This window comes from Larus michahellis, chromosome 11 (assembly GCF_964199755.1).
Source record: "Larus michahellis chromosome 11, bLarMic1.1, whole genome shotgun sequence".
In the NCBI taxonomy this organism is placed as follows: domain Eukaryota; kingdom Metazoa; phylum Chordata; class Aves; order Charadriiformes; family Laridae; genus Larus; species Larus michahellis.
In genome coordinates, this window is record NC_133906.1 from 9,825,914 (window position 1) to 9,846,881 (window position 20,968).

Consider the following 20,968-nt stretch of genomic DNA (forward strand, 5'->3'; position numbering starts at 1 on the left):
TGTCAGGCTGGCCCTCACGGCCTCTCAGCTGGAACCTCTGCGCCTTTTCAGCCTTACACCAAGGTATTTTGCACTTTCAAAAATGAGAGTTTAAATACCACGCCTGAGTACCAAAAAAGTACTAACAGACTAACAGACACTGTCAGGGCTGTTCCTTTGGAAAGGGCACGTGGAAGCAATTCTGCCTACCTGTTGTCCTGGACCAAATATTTACAGCAGTAAAGTTTCTATGGGCTGTTCAAGGGTGACTTTGTTCCAATGCAGAGACATCTGTATGAGATCCTTGTGTACACCGTGCTACGTTTGTGTAAGAGGTCTGAGGAGAGAAAGCAGCTATAAAACCTGAGGGGTTATTTACTGTGGCAGTAGTATTGTGAAATTTCACAACTCCCTGCTCTCGCCTTTAGCTATTATCATCTCTTAGTAACCAAAATGCTCCAAGTCTTTTACTGCCATATCAAACCCTCAGCACAGGAAGCCAAGAGAAACATCCAGCATGAGACTGTGGGTCTCTTAAAAGAGCCAAAATGCAGTAAGAGATATCAATCAACATATGAAGGCAAGAAGGGTGTCCGAGTTCAGCAAGTGCATTGGAAGTGTGGGTGGAAACACAGATGGGCATGATTTCCATGACACTGTCACAACTGGGTTTGGGTTTATGAGGACAAGCCACAATGTTAGTCCTCCTCATCACCACAAAGGACAGAAACCCATACGTGTGTGTGTGTGATGGGGATTTGTACAGGACTACGACATTTTCTTCCTGCTCACTTCTCATAAAACTTCCCAATAATTCACTGTAAATTTGCCCTCCCTGGAAAGCACGCTTTCCAACTACTCTTGTTCTTACACCAGCACAGATCCAGGGTGTGGAAACCAATGCCCCAGCAGGGCACCAGCCGTGCTTTCTGTGCCTGCAGTCAAATAATCTCACTTTGTTTCGCATTGAGAAGGACAACACACAGCAGAGAAATGTGCACTACAAATGTTAGGAAATATGGGAATCCTTCAGCTTTGACATGATGTGATGGCACTGAAGGCAACGCACCCCTCGCCCAACACCGTCACTAACTCAGCTCTGCCTCTACAGGCAGCTGCACGCACACCATGACCTGCTGCTCACCACAGCTGAGAGCAGCTCTACACTTCGCCCGAGATCATTGCTTCTACCAATTCTCTAATAAATTGGGGGTGTTGGTTGATGAGAAACTCAACACAACCTGGCAGTGTGTGCTCGCAGCCCAGAAAGCCAACTGCATCCTGGGCTGCATCCCCAGCAGCGTGGCCAGCAGGGCAAGGGAGGGGATTCTGCCCCTCTGCTCCACTCTGGTCAGGCTCCCCTCCAGCTCTGGAGCCCCCAACATCAGAAGGACATGGACCTATTGGAGCAGGTCCAGAGGAGGCCACAAAGATGATCAGAGGGCTGGGTCACCTCTCCTATGAGGACAGGCTGAGAGAGTTGGGGGTGTTCAGTTTGGAGAAAAGAAGGCTCCGGGGAGATCTTAGAGCCCCTTCCAGTATCTACAGGAGAGATGGGGAGGAACTCTTTGTGAGGGAGTATAGTGATAGGATGAGGGGTAATGGTTATAAACTGAAAGAGGGGAGATTCAAATTAGATATTAGGAAGAAATTCTTTACTTGTGAGGGTGGTGAGGCACTGGAACAGGTTGCTTAGGGAAGTTGTGGATTCCCCATCCCTGGAGGTGTTCAAGAGCAAGCTGGATGGGGCTTTGAGCAACCTGGTGGTGTCCCTGCCCATGGCAGGGGTGTTGCAACTAAATGATCTTTAAGGTCCCTTCCAACTCTAACCATTCTACGATTCTATGAGATTACTAGCCAGTAAAGGGCCCTCCTACTGAAAATGAACTTTAGAGAGAAGTGCTGGTGGTCTCATGGCAGAGGTTAGCTTCTAACCCAAGAAGAACATCGCAGGCAGCAATGGGCAGTGACTGTGTGACTCAATGGCAATCCTCTGGCTCACAGCAGCCTAAGGCTCCAGCCTCTTGTTTAAAAAGCTACCCTGCTCCAAAACAAACAGAAAGTGACCCGTGCAAAATGCACATTGCCATGGGCATTCATCTTATCATGGAGATACACTGCTGCGCTGTTCCGAGCTCTGCTAATGAGTACACATCGGCAGTTGCCACCTTCAGACAGCCGAGGGAAAGAGCAGCGAAAGGAACCATCTCCCTCCTGCCACCCAGTGCCGAAATGTCACAGAGAGAGCCTGGAGTCACTCCCGGCTGCTGTGTTTCGATACATGATATTGTTCTTTGCTTTCCCAACTGTGCAGGCAAGCATTTTTCATCTGTAAAAACAGGTTCCCCGTTTGGACTCCTGTCCTGCCTGCAAACCCTCCTGGGCAGCGCTGTGTCACCAGGGCCGAGGAGGGGAACCGTGAGTCAAAGCGGATGAGCAAGCCAGGAGAGATTCCTCATTGTGCTCTGCAGAGAGGAGCCCTCCGAGGCTGCCACCGCACTGCAGGCACCGTGATTCATTCATAGCATGACGAGAGGGACTTGAGCGTAACTCGCCTTTTGCACTACCTTCAACTCCTGCCCTATCTCCTACATGGGGCACCGTGTGGTAGACATATTCCGCTCTGCATCTGGAGGTCATGCACAACTATAGCTTTATTGTGTTGGAATAAAATTCCTCTGCTTTATTTTTATTGCTGCCATAAGGTGGTTTTGTAGCCTGTGAAATGCAAGCAGGAAATAAACTCCTGCTTTGAAGCCCGGCGCTGAGACACACCAGTCACTGTGTTTATGGTTCTTCAACCCCTGGACTTCAGCAGAAACATGAGTAGTTCCTGGCCTAGATATCTTTATTTGTTGTAATTACTCCTGTGTAACTATGAGTAAGAAATCAGTAGGGTTGTGCTGATTTACATTTTCTGTGATTTCAGCTGCGCAAAGGGTGTAGGTGAAGCTTTAGATCTCCCACATTAAAGATTCCCTGTTACTTCTGTCTGACCAAACTGACTGTTGATGGGAAGTTTTGGGGTGCACCTGTCTGAATAACTTTGCAGCAGAGGACTTCTCACTGAGGCTTAGCTGGGAAGTTACAACCCATGGCTGCAAGCCTACGAGCACAGACCTTACCCCCTCCTGCCCGAGGGCACCAACAGACCTCCTCTGACACAAGCACTGTCCTTGCTTAAAGTAAACAAAACCCCCCAAAACCCTCTATGTATGGGGGGTTAAGACAAATAAACTAAAACAAGCGTGAGGCTGCTGCCAACAGACACATCTCTGAGTGAGGGCGCTGGTCCCACACAGTTTAACTCATTGTCATCACGTTCATGCTTTCTCTTTCTCCTCAGCTTCCTTGGTTGCCCCAGGCAGAGCAGAGCCAGGAGGTTTCTGCTGCCCCTGCGCCGGGGTGGAAACGCCATGACTCCACAGGACATCTTAGAAAATGAAGCAGAGACAAAACCCCCAGAGCTCTGAGCTGCAGATATACGTAACCAACCCAACTGACTCATGCCTCTGCTGCCATTTCTTCACACTCCATTTAAAAGATGACAGCTTCTGGAGAGAAAATTGGCTGAGTACGTTCATCTTAAACCCGATCTGCCTCTGGCTTACTTCAAAAAATTAGTTAGTTGAGCAGCAAGCTTAAACGATCACAGTTCCCAAGAGACCATGTGATTCTCCAGATCTGTGCAAAATATATAAAGTGCACAGCCATCATCTTTTCTGGTTAAGAAGCTGATACCATCAGGGAAAGTCAAAAGGTTAATTAATTAATTACTTTTTAAAAAGATGGAGATGATGCAAGAGAGAATGTGCTATAATACATTCTCAGCACACAGGCTCTGATGTTACCTACAGAAGAGTTTGCTCCAAATATTTCACAGCAGTAACAGAACTACTTTGAGAAGACCGTAGGTACTTACATACTGCAGCAATAATGCAGTGACCTTCTCTGGTGCTGGTCAGAAGACAACAACCAAGGTACGCAGTTTTTCTTGAGAGAAAGCAATTAAAACAATTGCTGAGGGCTCAGTATGTAACCAGCAGCCGTGCTCACTGTCCTCACACTGCAGGCAGCAGCCCAGAGCAGAGGGACTCAAACAAGAGCCTACGTCCCAGCTGCAGGCTCTACCAGCTCATCATCCCAGGTGGAAGCAATAGCTGATCCCAAGTATTTGTAAGTCAGGCCCAGGCCTGCTGGGCTATAAAGGGCAGCCTGGGGCCAGGAGCTGTGTTGGCTGGGGTTGAGCAGAAGCTGGGTCTGGTGTGTCCATATTTGGGATGTATGCTAGTGGAGGAAGTATCTTTCCCTGACAAATTGTGCTGAGCTCTGTGCCTTCCAAGGTGCTGCTGATGTTTTCAATGTCTTTTGAAATAAGTTACCAAGTTACTCCATCCTTTCCAGGTCACTAAAAAGTAAAGAAACCAAAATAAACTTGGAGCTGTGAGGTCATTCTTTGGTGGGACAAAGCTACGAACCTTATGGCGCTCCTGATGGGAAGAGGGAGAAGGATAAATGTGCTCACAGTGCAAGCTGCTTTCAAATGGTTATTTCCAAATTAAGAAGGACAGGATGTGCCTTAGGTGGGCTGTGAGTTCTCATCAGCCAGACTTTCCAGGTAAAACAAGCTGTCCAGGCACTAATTGTGTCTGGCACCAGACACCTGGCAGCTATGAGATGTCATGTGGCTCATTTTCAGTGGTTTCACAGAGAGCAGCTATTTCTACCAGCACTCATACTTTGAACAAGTGCATTTTTCAAATTCTGCTCATTGCAGGCTGCTACTCCATGAATAAGTTCCTCAGGCTGGTTTCTGTCAGGCTGTCCATGATGTACCCCATGCCACTGCTTCCCTCGTGGGGGAAGTGTGGTAACAGCATCCTGCTTTGTGTTGCCAGTGAAATGCAGGCTTCCTAATCCCCCCGCTTGCTTCAGCTCTGCAGGGAATCAGCAGATCCACAAAGGAAGGAGGAATTGAAAATTTGTCAGGACTTGAATGCAGAAGACTTCACCCCTCATTTCTGGTGATACTGGAGGGACTCTTGGACGTGCATCCCACTGAGGATGGGACGTGCCGAAGCAGCAGACAATTACCTTAGACCAGGCATCAGCTCTAGAGAGCTGGCTCTGTGGGTCATTCCCTCCTCCTGCTGCATCATGCAGAAGAAAGGATGAGCGTGAGTGCATTTCACCAAGGCTTCTACACAGGACATCACAGTGCTACACGAAGAGGAAATGTTCACGTAAGAAACGGTGATTGTGGCAGCTCTTGATGTTTCTGAGAAGCAAATGGAAAAAAAAAAAGGCAAAGCAGCAATATGTGAAGAGACAGACCTGTGCATTAAAGAGTTTAGACAATATCTAATGTTTTCAACACAGCTGAAAGCAGTGAGCTAAAACAGAAGGAAGGATGTAAACAGAAGAGAGGGATAATCACCAGGTCACAGACCTGCAGCACAGAGAAGCCTCCACGCCAACAACCCTGTAGGGAGGCACGGGGCGGATGTCACAGATACGTAGTATTTTCAGAAAATACTATAATGAGAAGAAAGGGGAAGCTGGTAGCCATGGATATACAGTAAAAGCTTGGGAATGGCCATAAAGCAGTGACAGTTGTGGACAAATCTGTAGGCTGCAGAAGAGGTTGATTTTGAGCATATTGGGAAGAAAAGAAATATTACAAGTTAGGCTGATCAGCTGGAAAATGGTAGAGTTGTTGACCATGATTCAGGAATCACAGACACCACCAATAAATACTTCTGTTCTATTTTTGGGAGCCGTATTATGTGGTGATGAACTTTTCCATCCCCACAGATATTAAACAACACATTAAACAGCAGTTACTAATGCTAGACACTTCAAAATTAGCAAGTCCAGATAATGGCATCTTTTTCTTTAAAAAGACTTTTAAGAGAGCTAGGTAAGGAACTTTACACATGGTTGATCTTGATTTCCAGTAAACTTGGACAATCAGAATTAACAAAAAAATGTACCAATATTTTGAAAGAATAAAGTGGATTATCTAGGTAATTATAAGCCTATCAATCCAAGATTGCTCTCCAGCACAATAATAAAATGGCTCATAAAGAAAACAATTCATCAAGAATTAAAGATGGGGAATAGAATTTGGCAAATCGGCGTGGATTTGAGGAGAATAAATTTGCCACCTTGGTATTTTCAGTGATAATGAACAACAATACTGCTGTAATAAGTTTCTGTACTCTCTACTTTCAGAAAAGCATTTGATTTGTTACTACATGAGGTTTTTATCAAGAAGTAAGGATAATACCGACACAGTACAGGACTCTTGAGCACAGTGAAACCCAGTATAGCGAGAGGTCTCAAGCGTACATGCAAACAAGGGAATATTGCCTAACAATTCTGGTTTTAGCATGGTCCTTTTGGGAACCTGTTACTGGGTTTTCTGCTACTCAGTTTTTCCCCCATGTCAAGGAAAAATCACTTGAAATCACCCCTTAGAGTTTGCTGGTGACCAAGATCCAGGGGGCTGATAAATTTAACAGGGCAGCATGAGCATACAGAGCAATCTGCATTGCCTGGATACAATAGCCAAGGTGAGGCAACATATTTGGAAGCCAAAATAAAGGCAGTATTTACAGGACAGTGGCAATTCAGCCTCGGAAAGAGATGAGTCTGAGAAGGATACAAGGTCACTGCTCATCTCCAGCTCAATGCAAATGCTTAGTGCCATTTGTTGTGGCTAATATAACTCTCAGGAGGATCTCGAAATGAGAAAACAGGTACCAGGCTGCTATAGTACCTTACTCTGTGCTGATGTGGATGTACAAGAAAGATGTTGGATGGCTGGAAATACACAGGAGAAAAGCCATGAGCCTTATGAAAGAACTGGGAGGTGTTTTTTTCAATATAGGATGCTTCTGGAGAGTAATCTATTCAGTTTATCCCAGGAGAGGCTGAAGGAGGATTTAAGTATGTCCTGCAAGTATGTACTCAAGAAACAGGACACTGGGGACAGGACAATCCCAGTGGCAGAAGAGGTCCTAGGGGCTGACAGTGGAAAGCGGACAAATTCAGACAAGTAAGAAGATGCACACATTTGACTTGTACTGATTGCGATTGCCGCAGTCAAGCAGCGCAGGACGACCAAACGGACTCCTATCCGGAGGCAAATCTCTGCAGGTAATGGCAAGGCAAAACCTGTGAGCTGATCTGATGCACGGAGAGCAGAAATGGGAGCCGTTCTGGACAGTCTGGCTGATGGAGGGGAAAGCTATGACTGAAAAGATGAAACTGCAATGCAAAGGCACTGCAGGCACATCCAAGGGTGTGAAGATTGAGTAACATACCCAGACTGATGTGTGTGGCATTTACCCGGTAGTTATTTGCCATCTCTAGTCACTGATTTCAGTCCTTCATTCTTTAAACACAGCAAATCATTGAGGGGAAGGAAGATTCAGCAAAAACCCATGAATGCAGTTAACTGATTGAGGTATTTTCTTTCCTTTCACAGATGAGGTGCCAGAATCTCACTGCCTGTCTAAGCCAGAGAAACTTCTGATGTTCAGACAATAGAACTGTGGAAACTTAATTCTTAAAATAGCAAGAAGAAGGGGGGGGGGGGGGGAAGACATATGTAAAATATAAACCTGTGCTTGAGGAGCAGAACTTTCCTCTTCCCCCTTTTGTAAAAGGAGAGGAAAGAATTACTCCTTTGTACCCTCTGAAGACTTCAAGCTCTTTCAGATGAGATTTAATCACTCAAGAGAGCTGTTTGGAGCTTTTGTTCAAGATTTCACGCAACTAAGAGAGAAGCAAGTGCCACTTCAGAGCCTTATGTTACGATAATTGCAAGGATAAAGAGAGGCAAAGAAAAAGATCTGCATGTATCCAAACAGCCCTAACTGTGCCTGAAAGCACTGGCTTCCCAAACTAATCCCCTACTTACCCCAGATATTGATGACTTACTGGTGGCATTCAGTAAGAGGTAGCCAACTGCAACAGACTCTCTAATTATAGCATGACCTGTTGCTAATTACTGTTTTACTAACCCACTGGGGCTGTATTATCGCACTAAATAAATAATATCCACTCTCCTCTGGCAGTGTTTGCAGAGCTGATTTCCCACTCAGCCTCGACTCAAAGCTGTAAAGAGTCCCCCAGTGACACCAGCTGCTCCAGTCAGACCCGCGGGTGGGGAGCCCTGCCTTGTCCTCCCGGCGAGCGATGGACGCGAGTGCTGAGCCAATGCTGAGCCAATGTGACAGCCACCGCCTTGGCCAACGAACGGCCAGCTCAGCTGAGGTCCCCAGGAGCTGGAAGTACAGAGCGACACGGCCGCAAGGGAGGCGCTGAGGGTCCCGCGCGTCCCCAAGCAGGCTGGGGGTTTCTGAACACAATGTTTTCGAGGCAATGCACCAGGACTTTCGAACAACAGATGTTTCATCCCACCATACGCATTTTGGGAAGACTGTTGATCAAATCCGGCTGGCGAGTCCAGCCCTGCATGCTTTCCAGCCACTTTCCCAAGTGACCTGCTTAGATTGAAGGATCGCAGCCTTTCCAGACAGTCTCCTGCAGAGGCTGGAGGGTCCAGCTCATATTCAGCCTCTCTGGAGCTACCACTGCCAGGAGGCTTTTAAACCCTGGCTTCACTTGGCCACCGTTTCTCCATGCCCAGTCTCCCACCCCCTCATTGCCCAAGCAGGAGTGACTGCTACACTCTGTTTCCTTTTGAAATTTTCAGAAAGAAACTTCTAAAAATCATGTTGAAAGCATTTTGCAATTCTCATGAGCAACATGAGAATATTTGAAATTTCCACTTTTTATTCCTAAGTACAAAGAAACTCTGACTTTCTGGCAGTTATAGCCATCTCTGTGTATATCCTAGCAAATAAATTAACCAGAAAGTAAGCTTATGGGAACAGCAGATTTTTAACTGAATATTGTGCAGTACTTCTTATTATTAAGTTCTGAATTTGCAATGGCAAGGACTAGCAATGAAACCCTGTTTTGGTCACTAAGATAATGCAATCAAGGCCTTTATTTTGAAATTCTGTAGTTTTAAACAATAAAAGGGTTTGGTCACAAACAGATAAACCAGCTTAAGGCAGGCCCCAGATTTCTCAGCTTTGGTCTCTGCAAAATGTGATACACAACATGTACTCCGTGGTTTCCTTTTGGGGCAGAAGTCTGATGCTGCGGGGAAAGAGCTTCTGCTGGCCACGGAGGTTGTAAGTTCTCTTCATTTACAAGCTACCTTTTTGTCATTTTTCACTAATAGTCCCTTGCTTTCACCCAATTGTTTCAGCACCGTCTTTCATGGTCTCGGTACTTATGCCAAACCCTTGTACCGAATATGCATCAGCTGGGGTCTAAGTCTGACCAGCTCGGAACAATTGCAGAGAATCTCAACTGTGCCCTAGGAACAGGAAAGCAAAAGTTGGCAAGTTTCCCTTAAGAAGGTGCAGAGGGGAATTCACACCTTGCCCAGCGCACCTGTGGGATGCTCCAGCCTATATCATTTCTTCCCGGTTGTTTCCAGGCACGTATGTGGCAGTACAGCAATGCAGGGGACGATACAGCACTGCTCTGCAAATTGTGTAGCTATTTATAAAAACACAGAAAGTGGCTTTAAAAGTTGCGATTGTGATTTGCTGTCATTTTGTACTCCCTTTATGGAGTACAGGGATACACGGTGGAGGAGAAGGAGTAGCTGCAGCCTACAGATGCAGTTTAGTATTTTGAGACCGCTTTTAAAAACTTGTATGTGGGTGTTTGCCAAAGGATCTTTTTTTTACATTTTCTTCGCTGCTGGTGAAACAACCAACTTTTACTCATACTTACACAGTCTATCATAAAGTAAATAAAAAAACCTACTTGTCCTGAGAAGTTGTAAAGTACTAAATTAGCCAAAAATAAATGTTCTTGTTGGGAAACAAGTTCCAGATGTTTCTGACAGACTCCTTCCATCCAAAGCTACAGTATCTAAGGGTCCACAACCCAGCCTGGATACAAGGAAAAAGCTTTCACTGTTGTTGAAACACAGACAGATAATCACTTGAGAGGCATTTCTATCCATGCTTCATGGATGTCTTTCCCAGGGCTGGAAGGGAAAGTCAGCGGGGGCTTTGTTCACATGGTGCTAATGGGAAATCTCGAGTCCCTGCCAGGACTTCCACAGGACATGGGTGTATGCGAAATTGGGACACCAGAGGAAGGGCCTCAGGGAAGGTATGAAGATGGAGGGTTTGCATGTGCACCTTCCTTATGCACAGCCAAGAACTGCTGCTGGCATAAGGTGGCCAAGTCACCAGATGGGCAATTCCTTCAGAAATTCTCCTCCTCCCTCTGTCCCCTGCTATTACAAGGACAGGTATAGCACAATATATCTATCTTGTGGGTTCCCTGCGCTCTTGGGAGTAATTTAGGCATTCAGTGCCTATTTTCCCTTCCATCTTTTTTATCCATTTGAATCAAAACTTGCTGGGGATGGGACAGTGTTTAATGCAGCCTTGGCGTCCTTGAACCACCAGAAACCAAACAGGCCAGACAGGGAATCCATCAGGCCTGAGAAGGGCTCTTAGGGCAACCTGCAAGTCCTCCAGGGAAGTGGCCCAGGCAGGGACCTTAATCTTGGAGTTACTGCTCCTTAATCATGCTACTCCGCCTGCGTGGGGCAGAATTGAGAGCTCTGATTTTGGCCTCTGGACCTCCCTCCCAGGTATGTTCGTGCTAGTACAGCGAGGCAGCTTTGGGACCACACACGTCTCATGCCTGACCGTCCTGGAGCCAGCCTGTGCCAGCCACCTCCACCCAACGGCTGAAATCTTTTTTTAATGTGTCTGGATAAATTATCTCAGAGGAAACCGCAGTGTTTAAAAGAAATGAAGAAAAGTAAGAATAGCTTCAAAAGTATAAACAGAAGCAATGCTCTCCCAAAGAGCTGTAGAGACAAACCAGGTCCAGCTCCTCTCCAGCCTCTCCTCCTCATCCTGCCTGTCTCATAACTAAGTTTTCCTAGTCTAAGCGGGAAGAAGGGATTACACCCTGTCCCATCTCCAGCACCATACAAAGCATATGGACAATCATAAAGATGATTTTAAACAAACTTCAGGATTACAGACAGGAACTTCTCCACGCAATTAGCAAGTGAAGGAAGTTAACAGTACTGCATCACGTGGACTGTGGGAAACCCAGCCACAGGGAGGTTGAAAGCCATGACCAGGATTAAAAAAAACAAACTAGTAGTAGATCTAGGATGAGAAATCAGCTTTTCCCTACTCTGAGCCTCCACAACACCTGTATTACAAACAGGTAATGTCCTCTCCATCCACGAGTATGAAACAGGACCCCAGATTTTGGAGCACCTTTAAGTCACCTGCTGGGCCTTACTCTCTTCTGATGAAGATAATCATCCATGGAAAATGGCATGCCATGGTTGCAGAACAGTTTTATTAACACCCTCTAGATGAGCTGCGTTTAACATTTGGCCTCCGGGCAGTTCAGGTGTGGTTCCCTTGTCAGGGCTATGCCACATAAATGGCAGTAGCCTGTGCTGGCAGCAGCCTGGAGGCTAATGCAGCCTGTGGTTGGCTCTGCGTGGCCTGGGCAGCACTGCTCTGGCAGACACAATCTCCCTCTCCGTAGCTCTCATGGCTCTCGCTGCCCGAGGCTGTGACGTCCAGCTCCTCCACCAGGTGAGCTGGCCACTCTTCTTCCAGAGATGCCACAAAAGATGTTCCCTGGTGCGGCTCACCTGCCCAGAGCTTCACCTCCATTGACCCAATGGCAGACGCTTGAAGCTTGAAGGTAGTTTTTGTCCCCCAAAATTATAAACTCAGAAGGTTGTGCATGGGTCTGTCATTGACCCAAAATAACAAAAGATCAGAACCTTTTCCTCCTGCAATGCAGAAGTGCGGCAGTAAATGTCTGTGTTAAATTTCCACCCGGTGTTAGATCATGGGATGCCAGAATAAACCACCAGAGCTTTGTCACACTGCACACCTGGAATTCATAATTTTTGGTTTGTTGTCTGATTGCTGTACAGCTCATGTTCTCCAGCCACACGGCGGCCATAACTTACCCTGCTGCACCAAGCAAAGTCTTTCAAATTCAACAAACTAAATACCAGCATAGCTCTTGATGGCTATTACCATTAAAATGTTTATGAGCAAATGAACTTGTGCTTTGGAATGGTTATGGCTACTAACGCTTGTCTAACTTTAAGAAGTTCTTATAAGACTTTGTGAACTTCTGTTATTAAATATAATTTAACTTCTATCTTCTGGACAGCAACATAATTTTTTGGAGGAGGATTGCTCTAAAACAACTGCATAGCAGGCTTTTAACAAAGACTTACTTCCCGTTTATGCAAAAGTAAATCACTACACTAAGCACTGGAGTTGTGTTTGTCCAAAACCAGGAGGGGAAAAAAGTATAAACCTTTTCTGACTTTTCTTGTGTTCCTCAGGAAACCTTATGGGAAACAAAACCACCAAGAAAATACTTGAAGTTAAAAGCTATGGCAGCTTAGAACTTCACTTGAGCTTCAGGTAAGACCAAGTCTTTCCCCATCGGTCCAAACAGGGCAGCAAAGCATGGAGGTAGAAGTACCATTCCTATCAGGAGAGCACTCAGCACTCTATGCTAACTGGATTTGGTGGTCTCAGTTCAGAGGTACCATGAGTGTGCTTCTACGCATGCATTCCTCCACACCTGGAGCCCGGTGGACATGTGTGTGAGTGACAGCATGACAAATTAAGTTCTTAAGCACTTGGCAGTGCCCTCAGCTTCCTGTGCCCTAAAGACCTGCCAAAACTCATGGATGAAGAAACCGGAAAACGCAGGAAAAAGGATTTTCCTCGGGACAGCATGTGTAAGGGGGGAAAAAAGTTTAATCCTCTCCTGCTGTAACAAACCCCATCATTTTCTTGAAGTCCACCATACTTCCAAGTACGCCCTTACAAACACGAGCTAATGAGCTCGCAGTGGTAATGCTGTGCCTTGGTGGAAGGAATCACACTGCGTTTGCAAGAGACAAGATCAGATAAAAAGCCTCAATGAGACTGCCTTCATGAACAATTCCTTCAATTATCGAATTATTGAACAATTGAACATGAACAATTATCGAATATGGATTATTTTTATATTTCATAGCTAAAAAGCTTTCTGAATCTCTTCTGCTGCACAGGTTTTGTGTTCTGGTGCAGCAGCAAGCTTAGCCCACCTGAAAAGCTGGTAAATCCTGATGCTAAGGTACACCCTTGGACCCCTTGTTTGCAGGATGTGACCAGACCCTTCTCAGGGCTCACTAGCTGCTTCTCAGAGTCTAATTTCAAAAGACAGTTTCACCTTGGGTTGTACCGTTCATTGCAAAGTCAGCAAGAGCAGACACACTCTCTTCGCAGCCACACCAGTGGAAACACCGCCATCAGCTTCCACAAGTTGGCTTGGTCCCTGCTAGAGAATACCAAACACCAGACCTCGCAGAAGAGTTGAATGAGGGTCAAGAAATAGATATCCTCTGCGGAGGATTTGCCAAGTGCAGTGGGAGACGGCAGACCTCCAATGACCGTGCTCTCGCTCACCTCACGTCTTACTACTAGATACCAGATCAAAAACTGCCACCTCTTCCCTACACCACAAAGTCAAAAAAAAGAGGAGAAGGTCATGTAAGGCTTGTCATATGTTCATGACACAAGTTTATGGTCTCTCAATGGGAAACACAGGCAAAATAACCATCTGTAAAAATGACTTCCAAGCAAGCAAGCTTTCACGGTCACTCGAAACGAATAATTTGTCATTTTGGTCTTTTTTTCCTTCCTATTTGTCATTCCTGGGAAAACTCTTCAGGATGAAACTTGTCATTTTCTCCAGACGCATCCAAGTAAAGTCTGATTTATGCTTCTTTGGAATCTTCTCCCATCATCTCCGTCCCTGAGCAGTGTGCAAGTTATTTGCTCTCAGCAGTCGTTTAAGATGATTCCATACACATATATTTATCATCACATACGTTTCTGCTTAGGAGTTTATTTTACCCTAAAATCTCTTGGATCCAGCAATGCTGCACTTTCTCAGTGGGACCTAACTTGCCTTTTCAAGAAATTATTCCTTTAGGGGAAAAAAATCAAAATCTTAACTATAGAGTCGATTCTCCCACTACATCAATTAATTCTATTTCCTTCATTAGAATTAAATGTGATTTCCACCACCACAAGAGATCCTGCTAACAGTACTATGGCCATAACCTCTACGTGTATCCCTTAGAAATTAATTGTAGCTCACAGCTCTTTCGAGTGCTGGTATCAATCTATTGATTTTTATCATAGGTACGGCTGTTAATATTATGTATTCACCACAAAAGGTTTCTATGAACACAAAGCACTAGTCACTTTGACATCGATATTCATAATTCCCCATCCATCAGTTTCTCACATTGGGTTGTGTCTATTCTCTGTGCTCAGCAGTGTGGAAGGGGTAAAACGAAAGAATCCGTGAATCCTAACAGGCAACAAGTGCTCAGGAGCTTAAAACAGTTTAACAGTAACTAAGCCTCAAACTTTTTTTTTTTTTAATTTCCAGAAAATAAATAAATAGTAAAACAGTCACGGTGTGCAGGTGAATTAGACAGAATGCACAAATACTGTTCTTTCCCAATTTTTTTTTGGAGATGCATAATCAGTTCATACTAATGCATGAAACTTCCAGATTTTTGGAAGCCCCCTCAAGGTACAGTGAACCGCATCAGCTGCTTCAGTTTATTGTATTAGCGAAGTTGTTCTTCACTGACTTTCGGGACAAGGAGAAGACAGGAAAGTTCTTGGCTGCGTTAGGGCTGCCTCTCGGGGCAGCCTTTAGCCCTTTGCCCTCCCAGAGGAAGCGCTGCCCGCCCTGCCCACCAGCTATCTCCTGCCCACAAACCGCACCTCGACACTCCACTGCACAGCGGAGCTGCCATTGAACACTCACCCCGCTCTCACTGAGCTCTGGAGGTTCCTACAGACACAATATGATTTAAAACAACTGTGATAAAAGACAAATAATCATTAAAAAGCCCGACGAGCATATGGTTTACAGCAGAGGCTGGGAAAGGAAGGTCACACTGCCTGCAGCTTGCTGTTGAAGCTAAGTGTGGATTTATAACTGATTGGATCTTCTGTAATAAAACTTCCTGCACACCTGACTTCCCTGAGATCTTTTCCAACATCCCCACTGATGCACGAAAGCATTTTTGTAGGATTTGTTAAAACTTACTATAGTGTATCTATCAAGGTAACTGCATCACTTGCAGCGCAGCTTGTTACGGGTCAGGCTTTTGCATGAGACCAAGAGCCACATGGACTGTGAATTTATGAGCATCACAATCTGTGCATGTGTCTCACTGGGACTTTGGACCTTAGCCCATGCATGGCTGCACGTGTGGCTCTTGGTCGCATGCAAAAGCCATACAGGTAACAAGCTTTAGATAATTACTCCTGCAATCTTTACATGGGGACCACAAGAATAGGACATAAGACCCTAAAGCATTCATACACAGATAAGTTACCCAGCGATATGGCCATTTTACAGCTGTAAAATAGGTTTTCAAAAGCACCAACGGTCTGAGCTCCAGCATTCTGGGGTGCCCTTTTTTTAACCCATTTATGTCTTTTTCCATACAGTTCTCCCAGCTACTCCAATTCTGAGAACACAAACTCTTGATTTGGTGGAGGGTTAGGAACGTGCCTGTTGAATAACAGCCTCCTCACCAGGTGCTGCCTGGACCTGTTACACAGGTCAGAAAAAAGACAAAGCTCCAGCCAAGACAACCCTGTTGAACAGCCACCAGTGACAAAAGAACAGTTCATCAAAATGCCACCTATTTGCATTCCTATAACAAAGGTAATACTCTTTTGGAAGGGTTTTAGTCAGCTGTAAGCGATAACAGCAGCTCCTAACCCTCAGGGGACAGCCGGGAGCACTCTGCCAGGCTGGCCAAACAGCCAGGAGAAGGACGGTCGGGAGTGTACGTGTTTCAGAGACGGAGGCTGAAGCAGGCAGAGCTGGCAGTATAAACCAGAGCTGCTTAACTCCAAATTGCATATTTCATTCAGAAAAACAGCTTTTCCTTTCCTCCTTGCCTTGGGAATAAGGACCTAGCCTCCTTCATGTCTAAAGGCAAACCTCAAATGAGCAAGGAAAGGGGGAAGGAGGTGAAGAAGACTCCAGTTACGGGCTGAAGCACTGGTGGGCTGTACCCCAGGCACTGCATCACGCTTTCATAGCTTTTTTTGAAAAATTTCTATATACCTCTGAGTCCAACAGAGAGAAGACATTTTGAGCTGATGCTCTCCTCTCTTCAGCAGAGACAGCAGAGGTGCCTTTCTGAATTACAAGCATGGTCCCAGTTTTTCCCCAGAAGGCCTTGGCAAGCCCTTGGTGCCAGCCTGCAGCCCTGCTCCTCCTCCTCCTGCTTCTCCTCCTGCTCCAGCCTGGCTCCTGCTGAGGAGAGGAGGCGGTGGAGGGGAAGGAGGGCAGGCTGAACGCGGGAAGGGGAGAGCCCTCTGAGCCTTTCAGTTGTCCAGAGCTGGCTTAAAGCCTTTCAGCCACACAGACATCTTCCTCCCCATGCCCTCTTTATTTTCCGAAAGCAGGGGAAGGTGCTCCCTCAGGTGTAACTCCAACAACTACACAGCCCTGTGAACTGTTTGTTTGACTGTGCAGAGCATCAAAAGGAAACGTCAGCGAGACCTCCGAGATCCCTTTTCTGTGAGGCCAGGTTTTGATGTCTTTGCTCATAGCAGAGAGTACTTTATTCCTGAAGCAGCGATGTTTAAGGCTCTGTTTAAAGAGGGAGATACCAGCCGACACAGCGGCCACCAGCTCGCTTCGCCCTCTCCGTCAGTCTGCTGCTTCCCCCTGCCTCAGCCAGCCCCTCTACTGCTTCACCATATCCCATTCCCACCGCTAAAAACCTTCCTTATTAAAAGCAATAGACCGGGCATTTAATTTTCTCTTTGCATGGCAGGAAATTACAATTAGTAATTTAGTACAAGTCACTGTCTAATGCAGGAAGGGATGCCATCAGCTCCAAGCGCTTATTGAGAATAACTCAGCTTTTGTCATGCTGGTTACCTCTGAAACGCGTTCACTCGAGGAACTCACGGGCAGCAATCAGATGTTTTCCTGCCTGCTTTTCATCACAGCTCATCAGAAATTGGGATACAGTTGGGGAAAGGGCAGGGGAGAGGGAGTCTGAGATGTGATGAGAGAACTAATCCATGCTCGGAAGAGGAATTGATTTTGCTTTTTTTTTTTTTACTGCTTATTTTACAGTAAATAAAGAATTAAGGAAGATTGCTGAAAATGTGTCCATTCAGGCAGCAGCTGAATTTCCTGCTAATTGCTTTGGGATGGTGAGGGAGGAGGGAAAGTGTTGGGACACAACAATAAGCAGTTAAGTGGTGCGATTGGTGACTACCCAAAACCTTGCGTCTGCCCATGTGTCGCTAATGATAGAAATTAGAGACGTGTTCTTATGAAAGCCCCCTATTTAGTGAAAGATGGTGAACATAAAAAAAAACCCCAACACCTAAAATCCGTCTTACAGGGAGAGAGATAAGTGGAAAGTTATTTATCACGGCATTTATCTTGGCTGAACAAATAGTGCCCGGGCTCTGCTCCCCGGCTTTTCCCTGCTCCAGTCCCATGGGTCCTGCTCCGGCAGCCCACGACTCCCCCCGGCCGAGGGAGCGAGTGTCCCCGACTGGGCCTGGGACAGGAGCCAGCTGAGGACAGACAGAAGGATGGTTTCGCCAAAGCCCACCATGAAAAGGAGCGGCCCAAATCAGATTAACCCTCGTCAGGCACTAGGTGTGTCTTTGTGTCTCTGCCTCCCGGGTAGGTCTGGGTTCACAGGGAGGGGGAAGCTGCTAGGAAACCCCTGCTGAATAAGCACCAAGAGGAATTTGAACATGCATCCTGGATGCACTCAGGAAGAAGGCAGGGGTACCTGCGGTTACAATGCACCCTTTAGAAACACCCGTGGCAACACGCACAAAGCGCCTCTGTACAGGGAAGCAGGAAACACTGAGCTGAGACAATCCCCTCCCCTGTTATCTCCGCCTTTGGTTTATTATATTTAACCATGCTTTTGATTGAAAGGAAGAACATCCTAATGGAAAACGGCATCAAAATCTTTCGTCAGCGCCAATTTAAACCAATAAAACCTCTGATCACCATCAAGTCTTGCAGATCCAGTAAGTAAACAGTTTTGCCCCATGAGTTTTCTTTGTGATCTTGGCGTTTCCACATAAAACCAGATTACACTGAAAACACACTTTTCCCACAGGAAGTTTCCGTTTCTTACTTAAAAAAAACCAATAAAACACTACCAAGAAAACCTGCTAGGTCTGTCATTTAGTTGTTTCAGCTCCACATTTCTCTTCAGACAGGCTGTAAAACAGATTCTTAGGCCATGGGGAGAAAAATCAGACGGAGAAAGAGGTCTGGGAGAGACCCTGAGGAGCTGTTTAATCAGAAACAACTATATTTTAACCTGCTGCAGATGACATTTGGGGATGGAGATTCCGCGTACTCTTTATGCAGTCTCCCAGGGGGAGTACACGTAGGGATTATTCTAGGGTCTATCCTAAATCTTTCTTACTGCATTTTATTGCCATGACTTCTTTTCCTACCCCTTGCAGACACTGAGATCTGTTTATTTCCCTCCTTTCCGCAGACACTCCTGCATCTGAAGAACAGAACCACGAAGCCGCCCCCGGCCGCGCTGACACTGACACAGAGCCCAGCCTGCCCCAGCTCTGCTCCTCTCTCCTGCCCGGTTCTCAGAGCTCTCCCTCATCTCTCCTCTGCCTTCCCTGAAGAGCCATTTCCAAACCTGAAAAGCGTGCCGAGAGGAAGGACTCCTTCCCCCGCCTCACACATCGCATTCCTCTGTATGAGTGCTGCTGCTTCTGCGTTTGCTCTTCCTCAGCATTAGTTGGTGGGTTTTGTTGATTCCCTGTTTTCTGTGTAAGAAAGACTTTCATGTCCTTTCCCATGCAATACCTTCCTAACCGATCATTGCCCATCCACTTCTTGTGCAGTCAGTGATTTCTGCTGAAGCACAGCTCATCATCATCAGGTCCATCAACCTTCATGTAGAGATCCTTTCCCAACAGTTATTCTGTGATGAGTACAGCATGAGTCCTAGAGAAAGTCTCCGGAGAGAGATTCCTGAGTTCTGCACTCGATCCATCTTCATAACCTCACAGTCAGGAGATGTGGGCACTCGGGTATGATAAGGTTGACCTCCACCACAGGCTGGTAGGAAGCAGACTCTCTGCACCCAGTTCCTGACATGAGACACATGCATCTCTGCCACTTGGGGTACAAAAACACGTCACCAAGAGCTACATGCTCATAATGAACTCCTGCAAATTTTCATGGTTCGTGACCAAATTCAAGTGGAGTGCACCACACCACAGAGGCCATCACACATCCAACGTGCCAGTGGAAGTGGCAGATTTCTCCAGACACCGTTGGTTCCCCAGAGGGAAGCCTGCGACGTGCTAGGGAAAGCTCAGCAGAAACCCTGACACAGCGTGATCTTAAAATCTGTTTAGGGAAACTGTCTGTATTTATAATCAAGCCTGGATGGATGACTGTGGCTTCATATTCATTCATATGAGATGTGTGCACTGCCAGCAGTGAAAATGGCATCTTGATGTTGAGATGAGAGGCCGTGATCTCATGCTCCTTACGTGGCCAAGCACATGACACCATGTTTACGCCAGCCTCATACTCCATACCCAGGGCTGCGCTGGCTGGAGGACACCCAACACCTGATCCAACACATCGCCTGCCAGGACAAAAACCACTCCGTTTAAGAGTCTTTTGACAAACTTAGATGACTGAGAGAGGGCATGCAACAACTTGGTGCTTTGTGTTTCTGACAGGGCACCGCGTGTCGTCAGCCTGACTTTGTCCTCATGTGGGAGCACAGCTTTACACACCTAACGACGTTAAGACATAATTTTACATACAGCTGCTTACTGCAGAATTTGGAAGACAGTGTTTCCCAGACCACACTCTTCTCTCAACTTCTCTGAGCACCGCTAAATGGCTTCTGTTATGGCATAGCATTGCTCGCAAAGGCCAGATAGACGAGGAGACAAGTTTACAAGAGAAGAGGCTCCAGATAGTCTGGCAGTGCCTTCCCCTATTAACAACAGAGCAGATAAAGAGCCCCTTCCTTAAACCAAGTAGAACAGAAATCCTAATTCATTTGTTGTTTAAAAAGTGCAGGAGGGAAAATTAATTTAAACTTTAGCTAGGTTTTTACTGTCTACGTAATGCTCCTGTAGAGGGATGGCCAGAAGAAAGCTGAAGGGATGAAGACCTTTCCCCATGAAGTGTCCACAAGCCACGTGGATAATCCATCTCACTGCCATAAAAGGAGGGAACTAGTCTTTCTCCATGCTCCACAGCAAGCCCTACAAGTGCTCTGGGATTTAAATTATAAAACCTTTTTGGTGTTGCCCACCCATCTCTCATCTCCCCATTTAATGGGAAGAAGAAAATCTCCTTTAACAGCAGGTTCCTCCATGATCTCCACCACCACGCAGTGCACACCCTCCTCCCTTTGCCCTGCTGGGGAGGTCTCCCTGGGACACGGAGGTCATTGGGTGCTTCATGGGGGCACAAAAGTCCACCTGAAACAGGCTGGACACAAACTCCATGAGGAAGACAACCTCCTGGGGCCAGCAGGCCAGCGGCCAGGGCAGACCTCGGCAAGCACAGGCTGTGACAAGGGGGAAGAGGAGCTGCAGAAAGCCTCCTGCGTGCCTCCCTGAGCCACGGCTCTCCAGGGAGATGAAACGCGTCTTCCCTTCGTCCCTCCCCGCATCCTCACTCAGCCACGCTGCAGCCACTGCCATCGACCCCAGAGCACCTCGCGTCCCTCCCCGGCTGCCGTCACAGGGCGCCGAGGGCCAGGGCTGTCACCGCACAGCCCCACCAGAGGACA

The 20,968-nt window shown here is 46.5% G+C and overlaps 1 protein-coding gene across 2 annotated transcripts in view; it reads right to left on the reverse strand.

The window, feature by feature from the left end:
* Positions 1-20,968, reverse strand: part of HTR4 (5-hydroxytryptamine receptor 4) — a 139,075-nt gene that overhangs the window by 105,207 nt on the left and 12,900 nt on the right. The window contains exon 1 of one of the 2 annotated variants that reach the window (XM_074603474.1): positions 3,902-4,043. The exons of the other annotated variant lie outside the window; for it this stretch is intronic. The gene's annotated coding sequence lies outside the window, so the exon portion shown is untranslated. Of the gene's footprint in view, positions 1-3,901; positions 4,044-20,968 lie in introns of those variants that run through there. 2 annotated transcript variants of the gene reach the window in all.